This window comes from Pseudophryne corroboree, chromosome 6 (genome assembly GCF_028390025.1).
Source record: "Pseudophryne corroboree isolate aPseCor3 chromosome 6, aPseCor3.hap2, whole genome shotgun sequence".
In the NCBI taxonomy this organism is placed as follows: Eukaryota; Metazoa; Chordata; class Amphibia; order Anura; family Myobatrachidae; genus Pseudophryne; species Pseudophryne corroboree.
This window is the reverse complement of record NC_086449.1, coordinates 338,574,244-338,594,735: the sequence shown is the minus strand read 5'-3', so window position 1 is coordinate 338,594,735 and position 20,492 is coordinate 338,574,244. Positions and strand designations below refer to the sequence as shown.

General features: G+C 44.9%; 1 long non-coding RNA gene across 13 annotated transcripts in view; it reads left to right on the top strand.

Annotated features, from left to right (window-relative positions):
- Positions 1-20,492, top strand: part of LOC134932231 (uncharacterized) — a 197,285-nt gene that overhangs the window by 152,421 nt on the left and 24,372 nt on the right. For 2 of the 13 annotated variants that reach the window (XR_010179281.1, XR_010179275.1), the window contains exon 1: positions 3,134-5,001. The exons of 9 other annotated variants lie outside the window; for them this stretch is intronic. This is a non-coding gene — a long non-coding RNA (uncharacterized LOC134932231). 2 more of the 13 variants (XR_010179272.1, XR_010179277.1) reach the window with 2 other exon arrangements.

Genomic DNA, 20,492 nt, shown 5'->3' with positions numbered 1-20,492 from the left:
GACAAAGTGGGCATATCAAAAGAAATTGTCAACAACCCTCAGGAAGAGTGGAGAGAGTAGGACCACCCTGTTAAGGACAGTCCAGAGATGCAGGTCAAAATACAGTAGTACAGAACCAGGTTATCGTGTCTGGCACACCATCTGATGAGGATATTCAGCAAGTCAGCGCAGGAATAATTCCAGGCCAAGTTGTGTGGTTTAGTGTACCACGTGGTTATGGATTTATAAAGCGAACCGACACGAAAAAAAGAGTATACGTGCATTATACTGCCATTCAGAAGGCCAGCCTGGAACAGTGTTTCCGAAGTCTGGGAAGTGGAGAAATGGTTGAGTTTGAATTGGCAAATGGAAAGAAGGGCATCAAAGCCATTAATGTAACTGGTCCTGGTGGTGTCCAAGTGCAAGGCAACAAACATGCCACATGGCACAAACAGTACTGGTGCTGTTCGTATTGTAGAGATCCTCCACACAACTGTCAGCAGGATTACCAACACAACAGAAGTGGAGAAGAACAAGGAGAAGCAAAAAGTGCTGAGGAAAGACAACAAGAACCTGTCATCCCAGAGCAAAGTCAATCACTGGAACGAACAGATGAACAAGTTGTGGAAGAACAGAGTGAAAAAATGCAGCAGAGCGTACCGGATGCAGTCAGGCTGCAACTTCCTACACAGCCACTACATGAGATCAAACCAAGAGTGGAAGATACCGATTCCAGCATGGCCTACCCCAATCAAGTAGATTTAACCGACACTGACCAGGAAAAACATACAGAGGGAGTGACTTGCATGTCCATGGCAGAGGGATTGGCAACCCTCAGACCCAATTGCCCAGATTCTGTTATGCAAAATTCTGAATCTAATGTTCCAGCAGAATCACCTAGTGTAGCTAAAAAGAGTGAGAGGTATCTTCCAGAGTGGTATTACTCAGGCGAGTACACCACGATAACCTCTGAGGAGATTAATTTGATGTTCCAGCAGGCTTTGAGGAGGTCAGGGAAGAGGAACAAAGGTGCTTCACGTATTCAGAATAGATATTAGCCTGTGGTATAGAGTCATTTGTTATGTAATGTATGTACTTACCATTTATTCAAATGTTTAACTGTAACACAAAATTTTTAATTTAGACTATGCTATATTGAACTTGGAATATTGCCTGTTGCGTGAGGACACGCAAAATTCTAGTGGAGGGATATGTAATACCCTGCTATATGAGGTATTACGTGTGGCACGCTACAGAGTATCTACATTTGATTATACAGGCAGATAATTTCCCAGCAGCCTTGGCAGCAGCTCTGGAGGTCAGGGGCAGGTCACATGACCAGTGGCAGTTGGAGGGAGGACAGTTGGTCAGGACACGGTCTGAGGTAGCTGTGAGAGAGGAGGGCATCTCTGGCAGTGGAAAATTCCTGTCAGAAAATGGAGGTGCCACTGAGAGCAGCTGACAGGCAGTGGCTGTGAGAGCCACTCAGTAAAAGTCTATAAACTTCTACTTCTAATTTGCGACTGCTGCAGCGCTGGAAGCAGAGTGGGTGTCTACAGTGAGTACAGTAGAAAGCCTGCTCCCTGTGTCACCTAGCAATCCCTATTTCTCCAGCAGAGTATTACCTTTCAGTTTGCACTTATACCCCTTTTCCACTAGCTCAAAAAACACGGGTAAATGCACGGGGGCGCGCATTTACCCGTGTTTTTGGCAAGTGGAAAAGGGTCAACCCGGATCAAGTGACCCGTGAATCCTACCCGGCTATTTACCTGGGTAGGACACGGGAATGATCCGGGTAGGGTTCTAGTGTAAACGGGAGCCGTGTCGATGCGACACGGCTCCCGTTTACACTGTATGGAAGGGCGGCGCTGGGAGATCATGTGATCTCCCTGCGCCGCCCCTGCCGCGTCACTAGAAGCGTCACCAACCCGGCATATGCCGGGTTGTGACTGCTGATGGGAAAGGGGACGAGCACGGGTCGCAGCAGGGGGCAGCTCCCGTGTCAGGCTCCCGGCTGCGACCCGTGATCGTAAGTGGAAAAGGGGTATTACATAGAACAGCGTAACAGCAAAGCAGGGATTAGCAGGATATCCAGCTGAGGGGAGAACTGTCATAATACATTGCACCCTGAGTATGCCTTCTAAATAGAGACTAGTGACTTCTTACCTACTGTACATTGAGAACTAGTGAGAGCAAGGAGAGACTGCTTATACTGTACTTTAAGCCAGATAAGGAAATACAAGGACTTTGCCAGGGATAATTACAAGGGAAACCTACTAGCACATTGGTAGTTTCCTATTACACATACTACCGCAATGGATAGTTGGAGAAATTGTCCTTAAATTAAAGAAACAACATGATAGCTTTTTACCTCTGATATTAAACCAGGCATTTATCTAAATGGAGCTATGTAATACATTTACTGCTAACCTATCCAAAAATGTAAATATATATCACAAGGATTCCTTGCTTGTAACAAGAGCTAAAGTGCAGCTGCATTCCTCAGAAAAATTAGACAAAAGTATAGTTGCGATATAGTTTGGAGCTCTTACAGGTTGAGTATCCCATATCCATATATTCCGAAATACGGAATATTCCGAAATACGGAATTTTTTGAGTGAGAGTGAGATAGTGAAACCTTTGTTTTTTGATGGCTCAATGTACACAAACTTTGTTTAATACACAAAGTTATTAAAAATATTGTATTAAATGACCTTCAGACTGTGTGTATAAGGTGTATATGAAACATGAATGAATTGTGTGAATGTAGACACACTTTGTTTAATGCACAAAGTTATTAAAAATAATGGCTAAAATGACCTTCAGGCTGTGTGTATAAGGTGTATATGAAACATAAATGCATTTTGTGCTTAGACTTGGGTCCCATCGCCATGATATCTCATTGTAGTATGCAATTATTCCAAAATACGGAAAAATCCGATATCCAAAATACCTCTGGTCCCAAGCATTTTGGATAAGGGAGATTCAACCTGTATTCCCAGATATCTGTTGCAATATTTTGTTGTGATATTTAAAGCACTATTCAAAATATATTTAGGTAAGGGTAAAAGAGGAATTACCAAATGTTCAGAGTTCCTGTTAAATAAAGACATTTTAATTTATATTGTTTCAATTAACATGTTTGGGGAGAACCTCTTGCCTCTCTGCCGGAAAGAAGACTAGATTGTCACATTTGGCGTCAACGAACTGGATCGAACATGGAAGTGCAAGAAGGCAACCCCACCACAGATGACAACAGGATCAGTATCATTAATGACAAGATTGCAGAACTTACCCAAACTCTCACTGAGATAAGAAGAGAGTTAAGAGACCTGAGACATAAATGGTCTGTAACCAGATACAAGAAGTGGTGTCCAGACCGTGGATTGCGAAACCAACCCCGATGGGATGTTCCCCGAAAGACTGGAAAATGGGTGACTAAGCAATTCAACGCTCGGGGGAGGCCTATTTGTCGGCGATGCAGACAAAGTGGGCATATCAAAAGAAATTGTCAACAACCCTCAGGAAGAGTGGAGAGAGTAGGACCACCCTGTTAAGGACAGTCCAGAGATGCAGGTCAAAATACAGTAGTACAGAACCAGGTTATCGTGTCTGGCACACTATCTGATGAGGATATTCAGCAAGTCAGCGCAGGAATAATTCCAGGCCAAGTTGTGTGGTTTAGTGTACCACGTGGTTATGGATTTATAAAGCGAACCGACACGAAAAAAAGAGTATACGTGCATTATACTGCCATTCAGAAGGCCAGCCTGGAACAGTGTTTCCGAAGTCTGGGAAGTGGAGAAATGGTTGAGTTTGAATTGGCAAATGGAAAGAAGGGCATCAAAGCCATTAATGTAACTGGTCCTGGTGGTGTCCAAGTGCAAGGCAACAAACATGCCACATGGCACAAACAGTACTGGTGCTGTTCGTATTGTAGAGATCCTCCACACAACTGTCAGCAGGATTACCAACACAACAGAAGTGGAGAAGAACAAGGAGAAGCAAAAAGTGCTGAGGAAAGACAACAAGAACCTGTCATCCCAGAGCAAAGTCAATCACTGGAACGAACAGATGAACAAGTTGTGGAAGAACAGAGTGAAAAAATGCAGCAGAGCGTACCGGATGCAGTCAGGCTGCAACTTCCTACACAGCCACTACATGAGATCAAACCAAGAGTGGAAGATACCGATTCCAGCATGGCCTACCCCAATCAAGTAGATTTAACCGACACTGACCAGGAAAAACATACAGAGGGAGTGACTTGCATGTCCATGGCAGAGGGATTGGCAACCCTCAGACCCAATTGCCCAGATTCTGTTATGCAAAATTCTGAATCTAATGTTCCAGCAGAATCACCTAGTGTAGCTAAAAAGAGTGAGAGGTATCCTCCAGAGTGGTATTACTCAGGCGAGTACACCACGATAACCTCTGAGGAGATTAATTTGATGTTCCAGCAGGCTTTGAGGAGGTCAGGGAAGAGGAACAAAGGTGCTTCACGTATTCAGAATAGATATTAGCCTGTGGTATAGAGAGTCATTTGTTATGTAATGTATGTACTTACCATTTATTCAAATGTTTAACTGTAACACAAAATTTTTAATTTAGACTATGCTATATTGAACTTGGAATATTGCCTGTTGCGTGAGGACACGCAAAATTCTAGTGGAGGGATATGTAATACCCTGCTATATGAGGTATTACGTGTGGCACGCTACAGAGTATCTACATTTGATTATACAGGCAGATAATTTTCCAGCAGCCTTGGCAGCAGCTCTGGAGGTCAGGGGCAGGTCACATGACCAGTGGCAGTTGGAGGGAGGACAGTTGGTCAGGACACGGTCTGAGGTAGCTGTGAGAGAGGAGGGCATCTCTGGCAGTGGAAAATTCCTCTCAGAAAATGGAGGTGCCACTGAGAGCAGCTGACAGGCAGTGGCTGTGAGAGCCACTCAGTAAAAGTCTATAAACTTCTACTTCTAATTTGCGACTGCTGCAGCGCTGGAAGCAGAGTGGGTGTCTACAGTGAGTACAGTAGAAAGCCTGCTCCCTTTGTCACCTAGCAATCCCTATTTCTCCAGCAGAGTATTACCTTTCAGTTTGCACTTACATAGAACAGTGTAACAGCAAAGCAGGGATTAGCAGGATATCCAGCTGAGGGTGAGAACTGTCATAATACATTGCACCCTGAGTATGCCTTCTAAATAGAGACTAGTGACTTCTTACCTACTGTACATTGAGAACTAGTGAGAGCAAGGAGAGACTGCTTATACTGTACTTTAAGCCAGATAAGGAAATACAAGGACTTTGCCAGGGATAATTACAAGGGAAACCTACTAGCACATTGGTAGTTTCCTATTACACATACTACCGCAATGGATAGTTGGAGAAATTGTCCTAAAATGAAAGAAACAACATGATAGCTTTTTACCTCTGATATTAAACCAGGCATTTATCTAAATGGAGCTATGTAATACATTTACTGCTAACCTATCCAAAAATGTAAATATATATCACAAGGATTCCTTGCTTGTAACAAGAGCTAAAGTGCAGCTGCATTCCTCAGAAAAATTAGACAAAAGTATAGTTGCGATATAGTTTGGAGCTCTTATTCCCAGATATCTGTTACAATATTTTGTTGTGATATTTAAAGCGCTATTCAAAATATATTTAGGTAAGGGTAAAAGAGTAATTACCAAATGTCCAGAGTTCCTGTTAAATAAAGACATTTTAATTTATATTGTTTCAATTAACGTGTTTGGGGAGAACCTCTTGCCTCTCTGCCGGAAAGAAGACTAGATTGTCACAGATGCACCAGGAAGGAAAGACGTCTTGGGTGCTTAATCCTCCGACTCTGAAACAAAGAGGAAATCTCCTGCTAAGGGATAGACTCTAAAGTGTTCTTAAAATCCATGTAAGACCACCGGAAAGACAGCCCGAGGTCTTTCCTGGTTGCCATAACAGATGCTGACACCTAAAAGGTCAATACACCTGAGTCAACAGCCACATCTCAGTTTAGGTAGGGGTCCACCTTAACTTGCCACACTAGAGACAATAACCTCCTTCTGTTATACCAGAATTGAGTGCATCTATCCAGCAGCGACAAGTCTTAGCCATCCAAGCAGATCTGAGGTTGGGTGTGGATTCGCACCTGCATTAGCACAGAATGTCTTGAGGAAACTATGCAGCTGCTAAATGCTGGATCCCTAAAGGAAGCCATGTGCAGAATAGGGAGGATAGAAGATCTAACAAGATGGGCAATTGTTACAACTGAAGAGTCCTCCTTTGGTTTCTTCCTAGAACTTCGAGGATCTTCTGGCAGTGACCCCTGACCCCCCGGGGTAGAGTCCCATGGAACGCACCAGCAGGTCTTCTAGCCTATAAGAGCTGCTTCTCACATAAGGCTTTATGCACCTACCGGTACTGGGATGCCCACCAGGACTTACACCACTGACGGTAGTATGAGCCAACCTCAGGGTGTCCTGAATCAATGCCGGCGAGGGAAACAGTATGAAAGAAAGAGTGGAATTACGATGAGTGAGCCAAAGGTAAGGCAAACAATAGAGACAGGGCTGAAACTGAGGTACATGGGTTAAGGGAAAAAATGAGACTGAAGGGTACAAGACACAGAGGGAATTATAAAATGAAGAACCCTGAACCAGGGAGCTGCATCCGGAATGGGAGGAGCAGCAACTTCTGCTAAACACCAGTACACAAGTGTACAGTAGAATAAAACTTAAGGCATTAAGACATGCAAAAACACACAAAATAACTCTGGAAATGAGTAAGGGCTGGACACAGGAACACTGTCTGGAGATGAGTGCTGACGACCGGACTCTGAGAGCCGCACGCCGCTGCTGTAACAGCAATGTGAGCAGCAAACGAGAGGGCACTCCCACATGGCCTGATCACAGTAGGTAGCGGATAAAATGACTGATTAGCCAGGGCTCTGAGTCTGGGGGTCTACTTGGAATGTTCACTAGAAAGTTCAGATTTATCTGCTTTTAGCAGTTCTTCATTCACTGTAACAGAGATTCCTCTCCAAGAGGAGGACCCAACATCTGAGGGAATAGAAAAATAAGCTTTTTGTTCCAAGAATGAAGCCGCATCCCAACCAGACAAGGTGTAGAGCTGTGTCTTCTGAGAGGCTGCGTCTAATTGCACAATCTCTGTTGGGCATTTGCAGCAGCTGCAACAATGCTGACAAAGTGAAAGATCACATCCACAGTGGCACTATGGCAGATCGGCTTAAGTAGGTATGCTGATAATATGGGCCACACCTGGAGATATAATAGCAGACATGGGCAAATAAAGAGAGGATGGGGCCCATGTACAGCCTCCATTTGGGACCTATCACATCTAGCCGGCAGCACTGCTCAGTGCTCTGAGCACTAGTTGGCTCTGGCTCTATGCCAGGGTCTACTGTGCTGAACTTGAAACTGCAGAAATATGATGGATACTCCAAAGTAATGAAGGAGAGCTGGAAAACTTGAGGGTAGAGATCCAAAACATGGCCCTAAGTAACAGTTAGCTAGATGAAAAAGTGAGAGTCAAATAAGAGATCTGGACCAAGAATATATTACCCTTCTGCAAATATAGGAGAAATTGTCTAGAAGTTCCCAAAACCTGGACAAGAGAAATAAAATGGGTTTTGTGCCGGTCGTAGAAGAGCAGGAGACAGTGAGGGGAGACAAAGATGGGAGATGAGAGGATGACCCAGTCACGTTAATGAAGAAAACTTTATTGAAGCTGGAAAGTCTGAAGGAAGCACTAAAAGTTCAACAGTTGAAAGGACTTTTTGAGACTTAGGGCTAGTGCTTCACTCTGAGGGAAAGGGTGGGTGCAAAGATGGACCGTGACCTCGGAACAATTAAATTCGGGCATAGACTAGATGTTACCAGTGCCAAGAGCTGGGCAATAAAAGGTGGAATTGTCCATATAGCCCAAGACCAGTGAGTACCGGAGTGACTACTTGGCCCAGAGTGAACTTAAAACTCTTCCCCAGTCCAGAGTTGGTTAAGGTAGGGTGTCACACAGGGCTGTCTTTTCGTATGGGCTCAATGGGCTCTTGCCCAAGGGCCCCAGGAACGTAAGGGCCCTAGGCTGATAGCTGAGGGTTCTCTCTTTCCAGGGGTACCAGATTTTTGAAAATCGGCCATGGGGAACCGGAGATATCTGACTTCAAAGCAGTGGTCCCCATCCAAGCCTGTTAATTGCTCTTCCCAGCCAGATATCTCAGGTTCTGCCTAACTTAGAGTGTTTCTGATGGTATACTGCAAAAGTTGGGGCTCTCCAACTTGTCTCTACTATGCCCAGAACCAGAGATATCAGCCATCAAGCAGGTGGTCCCTGCTCCAGATCCACACGCTTGGTATGCAGTTTTATATTTTTAATGGTGGATTGCTCTGGCTCCTGAACTCTGATCCCCAAGCGTTGAAACGACCACTTCGGTCGCTATGCCATAGTGGAGGGAAAGGGAGGGTGGCACAGTGGAGTCGGTGCCCCCAACCTTTAATGTAAATAGTTTCCACGGCCAGTTAAAAGGGTCTCAGACATGTACTTGGGAGAGGAACTTGAGACCCATGTGTATGGGCCCAGGTTATGTCCAAAAGATTTGTCAGCCCAAAACAACTGGCAAAGGTGGAACCTTGCCAATGTCACATGCTGCATTTTTGGGCCAGAAAAAGCTGAGGGAAAGGGGAACAGAGATGTGGCAGGAGAAGTACGTCTTTTGTCCCCCGTATTTTTTGCACCAGGACCAGGCGCAGAGCCCGGTGTTGGTTGTTAAAATATGGGGGAACCCCTGTCAATTTCCCCCCCGTATTTTTACAACCAGGACCGGATCAAAGAGCCCGAGGCTGGTTATGCTTAGGAGGGGGGACCCCACGCAATTTTTTTCAGGATTTTTAACCATTTCACACCCCGTCCAATTGAAAAACATGCACTGATCTCTTCATATTATTGTAGTCAGTAAAAAAAAAATATTCTTTTAAAAAATCTATTAAATAATACTTGTGGCTCATAAATAGACAAAGTAGATAATCCCTTCAAATATAAATAGATATGCTATTAGTAATCAAAAAAGCACCAAATTATACAGGTTTTAAAAAAAATTATTAGATCACGACAGAAAAATGAGGCGGAATGAAATTGACGAAATGACTGTCGAAAAGCACTGTTGTCGAATCAACATTCTTCATTTGAATATACTTTTGTTGAAAAGCCACATCTTTAACATTGCAGACATGTCGAATTTAAAAAATGTCGAATTGCAAAAAGTCGAAAATGAAACGGCAGGTTTTTTGTCGAAAAGTACTGTATTGAATTGTCGAATCCAATTTGACAGGTTTTTTGTGTCGAAAATGCCCCGTTTTTCGACAATTTTGGCAATTCGACCGCAATTGAATATACCCCTAAATCTCCTAACCTTTGAACAGTGGAAAACATTCATACAAATTTCCAAGCATAGTGCAATAACACTAATCATACAATCACAGTGTTATAATTTTCAAAAAGTAAGAAAGAAATATTACATTTTAAAAAAAGTCAGAGAGTGTTAGCAGCGGCAGGGAAGATAAACTTCCCTCCGCTGCTGCTGTCACTCCCCGCACTCTCCCCCTGTGTGATCGGCAGCACATAATACACGAGAAGAAAATGGGGTTGTACTGCTAGGTGCACAAAAATAGAATAAAATTTAACTTTTATTGGTACATTGTATTAAGAGACCGATATTTCGGACAGCATGCGAAAAATAGGGTTACAATTGGATGAGAAATCCAGAAATGTGCTCTAAGATAGAAAAGTGATACGAATTAAAAAGAGTCCGCTCCTTTGGTTGCACTGACTCTCTTATAGGGTGTGTTTTTATGATCAATTAAATATCTTTATATGTATTATATGCCCCTATTAAAGAACAACACAATTTAAATGCATTTCAAAGTACCCATCATTTGATAGCCCACTGTTGATTTAAATTCACTGTATCATATGAGGCGAAAATAACCACCGTGAATTCTACTGCTCACACCTGTAACTGGTGTCCACAGATATTAAATAATTAAAGGCTCAAATTGTAATGCATGAAACCAACTGCTCGCTAATATAAATAGATTTTATAAAGGAATTTGACCAATATGCGGGTATCTACCCTGAATCCCCAATCACAATAATGGCAGGGTACTGAATCCCATATATCAAAAAACTGCTACAAATAATCAGACCACTAGGTCTGCATCAAATCTGAGATGTATGTGCAATAAGCCATACATACTAATGTAGTAAATCAAAGGAATGACTCAGGTGTGCCTAGTGACCTAATGGGCATGTGTCTAATTAGCGTTAATTCTCATGCTGCGTATATATCAATTGGCAAATGTTACCCTAGTAATGTGCTACCCTGGATATTCCTACGTCGGGTGCACCCCAATCTCCCAGGACAGGGATCTCATTCTCACAATAATGATCTAATCTGTGAGTATTCTCATTTATATTGTGGGAGCCATCTGTCCCTGCTGTCAATGCTGACAGGGACAATATTCGTGGTAACACTAAAATACTCTGAATAAATGAATTACATCTGTGTGTGTTTATTACACTTGTATCCAGTTAAATTTCAAGTCTTTATATTTGCCATATATTTGCAGTGTGAGTAGTCTGGACACAGGACACACCTAAGGAGAATTGGCTGTTTTACTATATAGATAACAGAAATGAAATAATATAATGCTACTCTTGATTTGTACCTATAGGAACCCCAGTGTTCCTATATTCTCTGCGCAATGACTAACAGTCCTATGCATATACAATATGCATGTGGCTAGATGGTACTATCAATTATGTATCCCACTGGGTGTCTGAAGCCATAACAGCTGCAACATGACTTCAGCTTTGCCGGTACTAGCCGTACAGTACTGGGACACCTCTGGATGCGCAATAGCAGTTTAATGTCAAGAGCCTATTTCTTATATAGATGATAGCACTGCAACAGTGTGTGAGCTGATCAGCAATTGTCCGATTAGCGGGGTGTTCCCATGCTCATTGTGCAGTGCATATCACCTATCATGCGCCCACAATTGGGTATTGAAAGCCTATTCCTAATACAAATGACGGCGCTGCAGCAGTGTTAAGACTAATCAGCATTTGTCCGATTAGCGGGTATTCCCGTTCACACTGTGCAGAGCCTGTCCGTTATCATGCAGTTACAATATATGATACAGGTATCAAAGATACTATTGTTTGTGGGTATCTTGACTGCATCAGCTTTTGATCGGCATTTGTCCGATCCACGGGTATTCCCGTGTTCGCCGTGCAGTACTCTGATAACCCCGGGAATACAAGGGTTCACAAGAGGCCTCGAAAAAGCTTGTTGCGAAATGTGCGCATCGGCACTGTGGTCTGCTCCGATGCTCTTACACTGACTGTTATACTTTATTTTGTGTTCCCGGGGTTATCAGAGTACTGCACGGCGAACACGGGAATACCCGTGGATCGGACAAATGCCGATCAAAAGCTGATGCAGTCAAGATACCCACAAACAATAGTATCTTTGATACCTGTATCATATATTGTAACTGCATGATAACTGACAGGCTCTGCACAGTGTGAACGGGAACACCCACTAATCGGACAAATGCTGATTAGTCTTAACACTGCTGCAGCGCCGTCATTTGTATTAGGAATAGGCTTTCAATACCCAATTGTGGGCGCATGATAGGTGATATGCACTGCACAATGAGCATGGGAACACCCCGCTAATCGGACAATTGCTGATCAGCTCACACACTGTTGCAGTGCTATAAGAAATAGGCTCTTGACATTAAACTGCTATTGCGCATCCAGAGGTGTCCCAGTACTGTACGGCTAGTACTGGCAAAGCTGAAGTCATGTTGCAGCTGTTATGGCTTCAGACACCCAGTGGGATACATAATTGATAGTACCATCTAGCCACATGCATATTGTATATGCATAGGACTGTTAGTCATTGCGCAGAGAATATAGGAACACTGGGGTTCCTATAGGTACAAATCAAGAGTAGCATTATATTATTTCATTTCTGTTATCTATATAGTAAAACAGCCAATTCTCCTTAGGTGTGTCCTGTGTCCAGACTACTCACACTGCAAATATATGGCAAATATAAAGACTTGAAATTTAACTGGATACAAGTGTAATAAACACACACAGATGTAATTCATTTATTCAGAGTATTTTAGTGTTACAACGAATATTGTCCCTGTCAGCATTGACAGCAGGGACAGATGGCTCCCACAATATAAATGAGAATACTCACAGATTAGATCATTATTGTGAGAATGAGATCCCTGTCCTGGGAGATTGGGGTGCACCCGACGTAGGAATATCCAGGGTAGCACATTACTAGGGTAACATTTGCCAATTGATATATACGCAGCATGAGAATTAACGCTAATTAGACACATGCCCATTAGGTCACTGGGCACACCTGAGTCATTCCTTTGATTTACTACATTAGTATGTAATGGCTTATTGCACATACATCTCAGATTTGATGCAGACCTAGTGGTCTGATTATTTGTAGAGATGAGCGGGTTCGGTTCCTCGGAATCCGAACCCCCCCGAACTTCAGCCTTTTTACATGGGTCCGAGGCAGACTCGGATCTTCCCGCCTTGCTCGGCTAACCCGAGCGCGCCCGAACGTCATCATCCCGCTGTCGGATTCTCGCGAGGCTCGTATTCTATCGCGAGACTCGGATTCTATATAAGGAGCCGCGCGTCGCCGCCATTTTCACACGTGCATTGAGATTGATAGGGAGAGGACGTGGCTGGCGTCCTCTCCGTTAGAATAGATAGAGACACTTGAGTTGATTACTTAGTAATTTTGGGGAGCATTAGGAGTACTCAGAGTGCAGAGTTTTTCTGATAGTTAGTTACTAGTGACTGACCACCACCAGTTTTATTTATTATTTAATATAATCCGTTCTCTGCCTGAAAAAAAATGATACACAGTCACATACCATATCTGTGCTCAGCCTCAGTGTGCTGCATGATAATATCATCTATGTATATCTGACTGTGCTGAGTGCTCACTGCTCACACAGCTGAATTGTGGGGGAGACTGGGGTGCAGTTATAGCAGGAGTACAGTGCACACTTTTGCTGCCAGTGTGACTGACCAGTGACCACCAGTATATTGTCTGCCTGAAAAAGTTAAACACTCCTGTGGTGTTTTTTTTATTTATTCTATAAACGCATTCTGCTGACAGTGTCCAGCAGGTCCGTCATTCATTATATTATATAAATATTTACCTGCAGTAGTGTTATATTTTTTTTGTTCATCTCTATCATCTTTATCATCTCTATATTAGCAGACGCAGTACGGTAGTCCACGGCTGTGGCTACCTCTGTGTCGTCAGTGCTCGTCCATAATTGTATACCTACCTGTGGTGGGGTTTTTTTTCTATCTTCTTCATACTAGTAGTTTAGGAGTCTGCTGACACTGTCCAGCAGGTCTGTCATTATATTATATATACCTGCAGTAGTGATATATATATATTTTTTATATCATTATCATCTCTATACTAGCAGACGCAGTACGGTAGTCCACGGCTGTAGCTACCTCTGTGTCGTCAGTGCTCATCCATAATTGTATACCTACCTGTGGTGGTTTTTTTTTTTCTATCTTCTTCATACTAGTAGTTTAGGAGTCTGCTGACAGTGTCCAGCAGGTCCGTCATTATATTATATATACCTGCAGTAGTGATATATATATATTTTTTATATCATTATCATCTCTATACTAGCAGACGCAGTACGGTAGTCCACGGCTGTAGCTACCTCTGTGTCGTCAGTGCTCGTCCATAATTGTATACCTACCTGTGGTGGGGTGTTTTTTTCTATCTTCTTCATACTAGTAGTTTAGCAGTCTGCTGACAGTGTCCAGCAGGTCCGTCATTATATTATATATACCTGCAGTAGTGATATATATATATTTTTTATATCATTATCATCTCTATACTAGCAGACGCAGTATGGTAGTCCACGGCTGTAGCTACCTCTGTGTCGTCAGTGCTCGTCCATAATTGTATACCTACCTGTGGTGGTTTTTTTTTTTCTATCTTCTTCATACTAGTAGTTTAGGAGTCTGCTGACAGTGTCCAGCAGGTCCGTCATTATATTATATATACCTGCAGTAGTGATATATATTTTCTCTGACGTCCTAAGTGGATGCTGGGGACTCCGTCAGGACCATGGGGATTAGCGGCTCCGCAGGAGACAGGGCACAAAACTAAAGCTTTAGGATCAGGTGGTGTGTACTGGCTCCTCCCCCTATGACCCTCCTCCAAGCCTCAGTTAGGTTTTTGTGCCCGTCCGAGCAGGGTGCAATCTAGGTGGCTCTCTTAAGGAGCTGCTTAGAAAAAGTTTTTAGGTTTTTTATTTTCAGTGAGTCCTGCTGGCAACAGGCTCACTGCATCGAGGGACTTAGGGGAGAGAAGTTCAACTCACCTGCGTGCAGGATGGATTGGCTTCTTAGGCTACTGGACACCATTAGCTCCAGAGGGAGTCAGAACACAGGTCTCACCCTGGGGTTCGTCCCGGAGCCGCGCCGCCGACCCCCCTTGCAGATGCTGAAGATTGAAGGTCCAGAAACCGGCGGCAGAAGGCTCTTCAGTCTTCTTGAAGGTAGCGCACAGCACTGCAGCTGTGCGCCATTGTTTGTCACACACTTCTCACCAACGGTCACGGAGGGTGCAGGGCGCTGCTGGGGGCGCCCTGGGCAGCAATGTAAATACCTTTTATGGCTAAAAAATACATCACATATAGCCCTTGAGGCTATATGGAGGTATTTAACCCCTGCCAGATATTACAAACTACGGGAGAAAAGCCCGCCGGAATAGGGGGCGGGGCTTATTCTCCTCAGCACACAGCGCCATTTTCCTGCTCAGCTCCGCTGTGAGGAAGGCTCCCAGGACTCTCCCCTGCACTGCACTACAGAAACAGGGTAAAACAGAGAGGGGGGGGGCACTTTTTTGGCGATATTTTATATATTTAAGCTGCTATAAGGATACAACACTTATATAAGGTTGTTCCCATATATATTATAGCGCTTGGGTGTGTGCTGGCAAACTCTCCCTCTGTCTCCCCAAAGGGCTAGTGGGGTCCTGTCTTCGATAAGAACATTCCCTGTGTGTCTGCTGTGTGTCGGTACGTGTGTGTCGACATGTATGAGGACGATGTTGGTGTGGAGGCAGAGCAATTGCCGGTAATGGTGATGTCACCCCCCAGGGAGTCGACACCGGAATGGATGGCTTTGTTTATGGAATTACGTGATAATGTCAGCACATTACAAAAATCAGTTGACGACATGAGACGGCCGGAAAACCAGTTGGTACCTGCCCAGGCGTCTCAGACACCGTCAGGGGCTGTAAAACGCCCTTTACCTCAGTCGGTCGACACAGACCCAGACACGGACACTGAATCTAGTGTCGACGGTGAAGAAACAAACGTATTTTCAAGTAGAGCCACACGTTATATGATCACGGCAATGAAGGAGGCTTTGCATATCTCTGATACTGCAAGTACCACAAAAAGGGGTATTATGTGGGGGGTGAAAAAACTACCTGTAGTTTTTCCTGAATCAGAGGAATTGAATGATGTATGTGATGAAGCGTGGGTTAACCCAGATAGAAAAGTGCTAATTTCAAAAAAGTTATTGGCATTATACCCTTTCCCGCCAGAGGTTAGGGCGCGCTGGGAAACACCCCCTAGGGTGGATAAGGCGCTCACACGCTTATCAAAACAAGTGGCGTTACCGTCTCCTGATACGGCCGCCCTCAAGGATCCAGCTGATAGGAGGCTGGAAACTACCCTAAAGAGTATATACACACATTCTGGTGTTATACTGCGACCAGCCATCGCCTCAGCCTGGATGTGCAGTGCTGGGGTGGTCTGGTCGGATTCCCTGACTGAAAATATTGATACCCTGGATAGGGACAGTATTTTATTGACTATAGAGCAATTAAAGGATGCTTTTCTTTATATGCGAGATGCTCAGAGGGATATTTGCACTCTGGCATCGAGAGTAAGTGCGATGTCCATATCTGCCAGAAGAAGTTTATGGACGCGACAGTGGTCAGGTGATGCGGATTCCAAACGACATATGGAAGTATTGCCGTATAAAGGGGAGGAATTATTTGGCGTAGGTCTATCGGATCTGGTGGCCACGGCAACTGCCGGAAAATCCACCTTTTTACCTCAGACCCCCTCCCAACAGAAAAAGACACCGTCTTTTCAGCCGCAGTCCTTTCGGTCCTATAAGAACAAGAGGGCAAAAGGACAGTCATATCTGCCCCGGGGCAGAGGAAGGGGTAAGAGAGGGCAGCAAGCAGCCCCTGCCCAGGAACAGAAGCCCTCCCAGGGTTCTGCAAAGCCCTCAGCATGACGCTGGGGCTGTACAAGCGGACTCAGGAGCGGTGGGGGGTCGACTCAGGAATTTCAGCGCACAGTGGGCTTGCTCACAGGTGGACCCTTGGATCCTGCAGGTAGTATCTCAGGGTTACAGGTTGGAATTCGAGAAGTCTCCCCCTCGCCGGTTCCTAAAGTCTGCTTTGCCAACGTCTCCCTCAGACAGGGCGACGGTATTGGAAGCCATTCACAAGCTGTTTTCTCAGCAGGTGATAGTCAAGGTACCCCTCCTACAACAGGGAAAGGGGTATTACTCCACGCTATTTGTGGTACCGAAGCCGGACGGCTCGGTAAGACCTATTCTAATTCTGAAATCTTTGAACCTGTACATACAAAAATTCAAGTTCAAGATGGAATCACTCAGAGCAGTGATAGCGAATCTGGAAGAAGGGGACTTTATGGTGTCCCTGGACATAAAGGATGCTTACCTGCATGTCCCAATTTGCCCTTCACATCAAGGGTACCTCAGGTTCGTGGTGCAAAACTGTCTATCAGTTTCAGACGCTGCCGTTTGGATTGTCCACGGCACCTCGGGTCTTTACCAAGGTAATGGCCGAAATGATGATTCTTCTGCGAAGAAGAGGCGTATTAATTATCCCTTACTTGGACGATCTCCTGATAAGGGCAAGGTCCAGAGAACAGCTGGAGGACGGAGTAGCACTAACCCAAGTAGTGCTGCAACAACACGAGTGGATTCTGAATTTTCCAAAATCTCAGTTGACCCCGACAACACGTCTGCTGTTCCTGGGAATGATTCTGGACACGGTTCAGAAAAAGGTGTTTCTTCCGGAGGAGAAAGCCAAGGAGTTATCCGAACTTGTCAGGAACCTCCTAAAACCAGGAAAAGTGTCTGTGCATCAATGCACAAGAGTCCTGGGAAAGATGGTGGCTTCTTACGAAGCAATTCCATTCGGCAGATTCCACGCACGAACTTTTCAGTGGGATCTGCTGGACAAATGGTCCGGATCGCATCTGCAGATGCATCAGCGGATAACCTTATCGCCACGGACAAGGGTGTCTCTTCTGTGGTGGTTGCAGAGTGCTCATCTGTTAGAGGGCCGCAGATTCGGCATACAGGACTGGGTCCTGGTGACCACGGATGCCAGTCTGAGAGGCTGGGGAGCGGTCACACAGGGAAGAAACTTCCAGGGAGTATGGTCAAGCCTGGAGATGTCTCTTCATATAAATATACTGGAGCTAAGAGCAATTTACAATGCTCTAAGCCTGGCAAAACCCCTGCTTCAGGGTCAGCCGGTGTTGATCCAGTCGGACAACATCACGGCAGTCGCCCACGTAAACAGACAGGGCGGCACAAGAAGCAGGAGAGCAATGGCAGAAGCTGCAAGGATTCTTCGCTGGGCGGAAGATCATGTGATAGCACTGTCAGCAGTGTTCATTCCGGGAGTAGACAACTGGGAAGCAGACTTCCTCAGCAGACACGATCTACACCCGGGAGAGTGGGGACTTCATCCAGAAGTCTTCCACATGATTGTGAACCGTTGGGAAAAACCAAAGGTGGATATGATGGCGTCTCGCCTCAACAAAAAACTGGACAGGTATTGCGCCAGGTCAAGAGACCCTCAGGCAATAGCTGTGGACGCTCTGGTAACACCGTGGGTGTACCAGTCAGTGTATGTGTTTCCTCCTCTGCCTCTCATACCCAAAGTACTGAGAATTATACGGCAAAGGGGAGTAAGAACGATACTCGTGGCTCCGGATTGGCCAAGAAGAACTTGGTACCCGGAACTTCAGGAGATGCTCACGGAAAATCCGTGGCCTCTACCTCTAAGACGGGACCTGATTCAGCAGGGACCGTGTCTATTCCAAGACTTACAGCGGCTGCGTTTGACGGCATGGCGGTTGAACGCCGAATTCTAAAGGAAAAAGGCATTCCAGAAGAGGTCATTCCTACACTGGTTAAAGCCAGGAAGGAGGTGACTGCACAACATTATCACCGCATTTGGAGAAAATATGTTGCGTGGTGTGAGGCCAGGAAGGCCCCCACGGAGGAATTTCAACTGGGTCGATTCCTACATTTCCTGCAAACAGGATTGTCTATGGGCCTCAAATTGGGGTCCATTAAGGTTCAAATTTCGGCCCTGTCGATTTTCTTCTAGAAAGAATTGGCTTCAGTTCCTGAAGTCCAGACTTTTGTAAAAGGAGTACTACATATACAGCCCCCGGTTGTGCCCCCAGTGGCTCCGTGGGACCTGAATGTAGTTTTGGATTTTCTCAAATCCCATTGGTTTGAGCCACTTAAATCGGTGGATTTGAAATATCTTACATGGAAAGTAACCATGCTACTGGCCCTGGCTTCAGCCAGGAGAGTATCAGAATTGGCGGCTTTATCGTATAAGAGCCCATACCTGATTTTCCATTCGGACAGGGCAGAACTGCGGACGCGTCCTCAGTTTCTGCCTAAGGTGGTGTCAGCGTTTCACCTGAACCAGCCTATTGTGGTGCCTGCGGCTACTAGCGATTTGGAAGATTCCAAGTTGCTGGACGTTGTCAGGGCATTGAAAATATACATTTCAAGGACGGCTGGAGTCAGAAAATGTGACTCGCTGTTTATACTGTATGCACCCAACAAGCTGGGTGCTCCTGCTTCTAAGCAGACGATTGCTCGTTGGATTTGTAGCACAATTCAACTTGTACATTCTGTGGCAGGCCTGCCACAGCCTAAATCTGTCAAGGCCCATTCCACAAGGAAGGTGGGCTCATCCTGGGCGGCTGCCCGAGGGGTCTCGGCATTACAACTCTGCCGAGCAGCTACGTGGTCGGGGGAGAACACGTTTGTAAAATTCTACAAATTCGATACCCTGGCTAAAGAGGACCTGGAGTTCTCTCATTCGGTGCTGCAGAGTCATCCGCACTCTCCCGCCCGTTTGGGAGCTTTGGTATAATCCCCATGGTCCTGACGGAGTCCCCAGCATCCACTTAGGACGTCAGAGAAAATAAGATTTTACTTACCGATAAATCTATTTCTCGTAGTCCGTAGTGGATGCTGGGCGCCCATCCCAAGTGCGGATTGTCTGCAATACTTGTACATAGTTATTGTTACAAAAAAATCGGGTTGTTATTTGTTGTGAGCCGTCTGTTCAGAGGCTCCTACGTCTGTCATACTGTTAACTGGGTTTAGATCACAAGTTATACGGTGTGATTGGTGTGGCTGGTATGAGTCTTACCCGGGATTCAATATCCTTCCTTATTGTGTACGCTCGTCCGGGCACAGTATCCTAACTGAGGCTTGGAGGAGGGTCATAGGGGGAGGAGCCAGTACACACCACCTGATCCTAAAGCTTTAGTTTTGTGCCCTGTCTCCTGCGGAGCCGCTAATCCCCATGGTCCTGACGGAGTCCCCAGCATCCACTACGGACTACGAGAAATAGATTTATCGGTAAGTAAAATCTTATTTTTTATATCATTATCATCTCTATACTAGCAGACGCAGTACGGTAGTCCACGGCTGTGGCTACCTCTGTGTCGTCAGTGCTCGTCCATAATTGTATACCTACCTGTGGTGGGGTTTTTTTTCTATCTTCTTCATACTAGTAGTTTAGGAGTCTGCTGACAGTGTCCAGCAGGTCCGTCATTATATTATATATACCTGCAGTAGTGATATATATGTTTTTTATATCATTATCATCTCTATACTAGCAGACGCAGTACGGTAGTCCACGGCTGTGGCTACCTGTGTCGTCAGTGCTCGTCCATAATTGTATACCTACCTGTGGTGGGGTTTTTTTTTCTATCTTCTTCATACTAGTAGTTTAGGAGTCTGCTGACAGTGTCCAGCAGGTCCGTCATTATATTATATATACCTGCAGTAGTGATATATATATATTTTTTATATCATTATCATCTCTATACTAGCAGACGTAGTACGGTAGTCCACGTCTGTAGCTACCTCTGTGTCGTCAGTGCTCGTCCATAATTGTATACCTACCTGTGGTGGGTTTTTTTTTCTATCTTCTTCATACTAGTAGTTTAGGAGTCTGCTGACAGTGTCCAGCAGGTCTGTCATTATATTATATATACCTGCAGTAGTGATATATATATATTTTTTATATCATTATC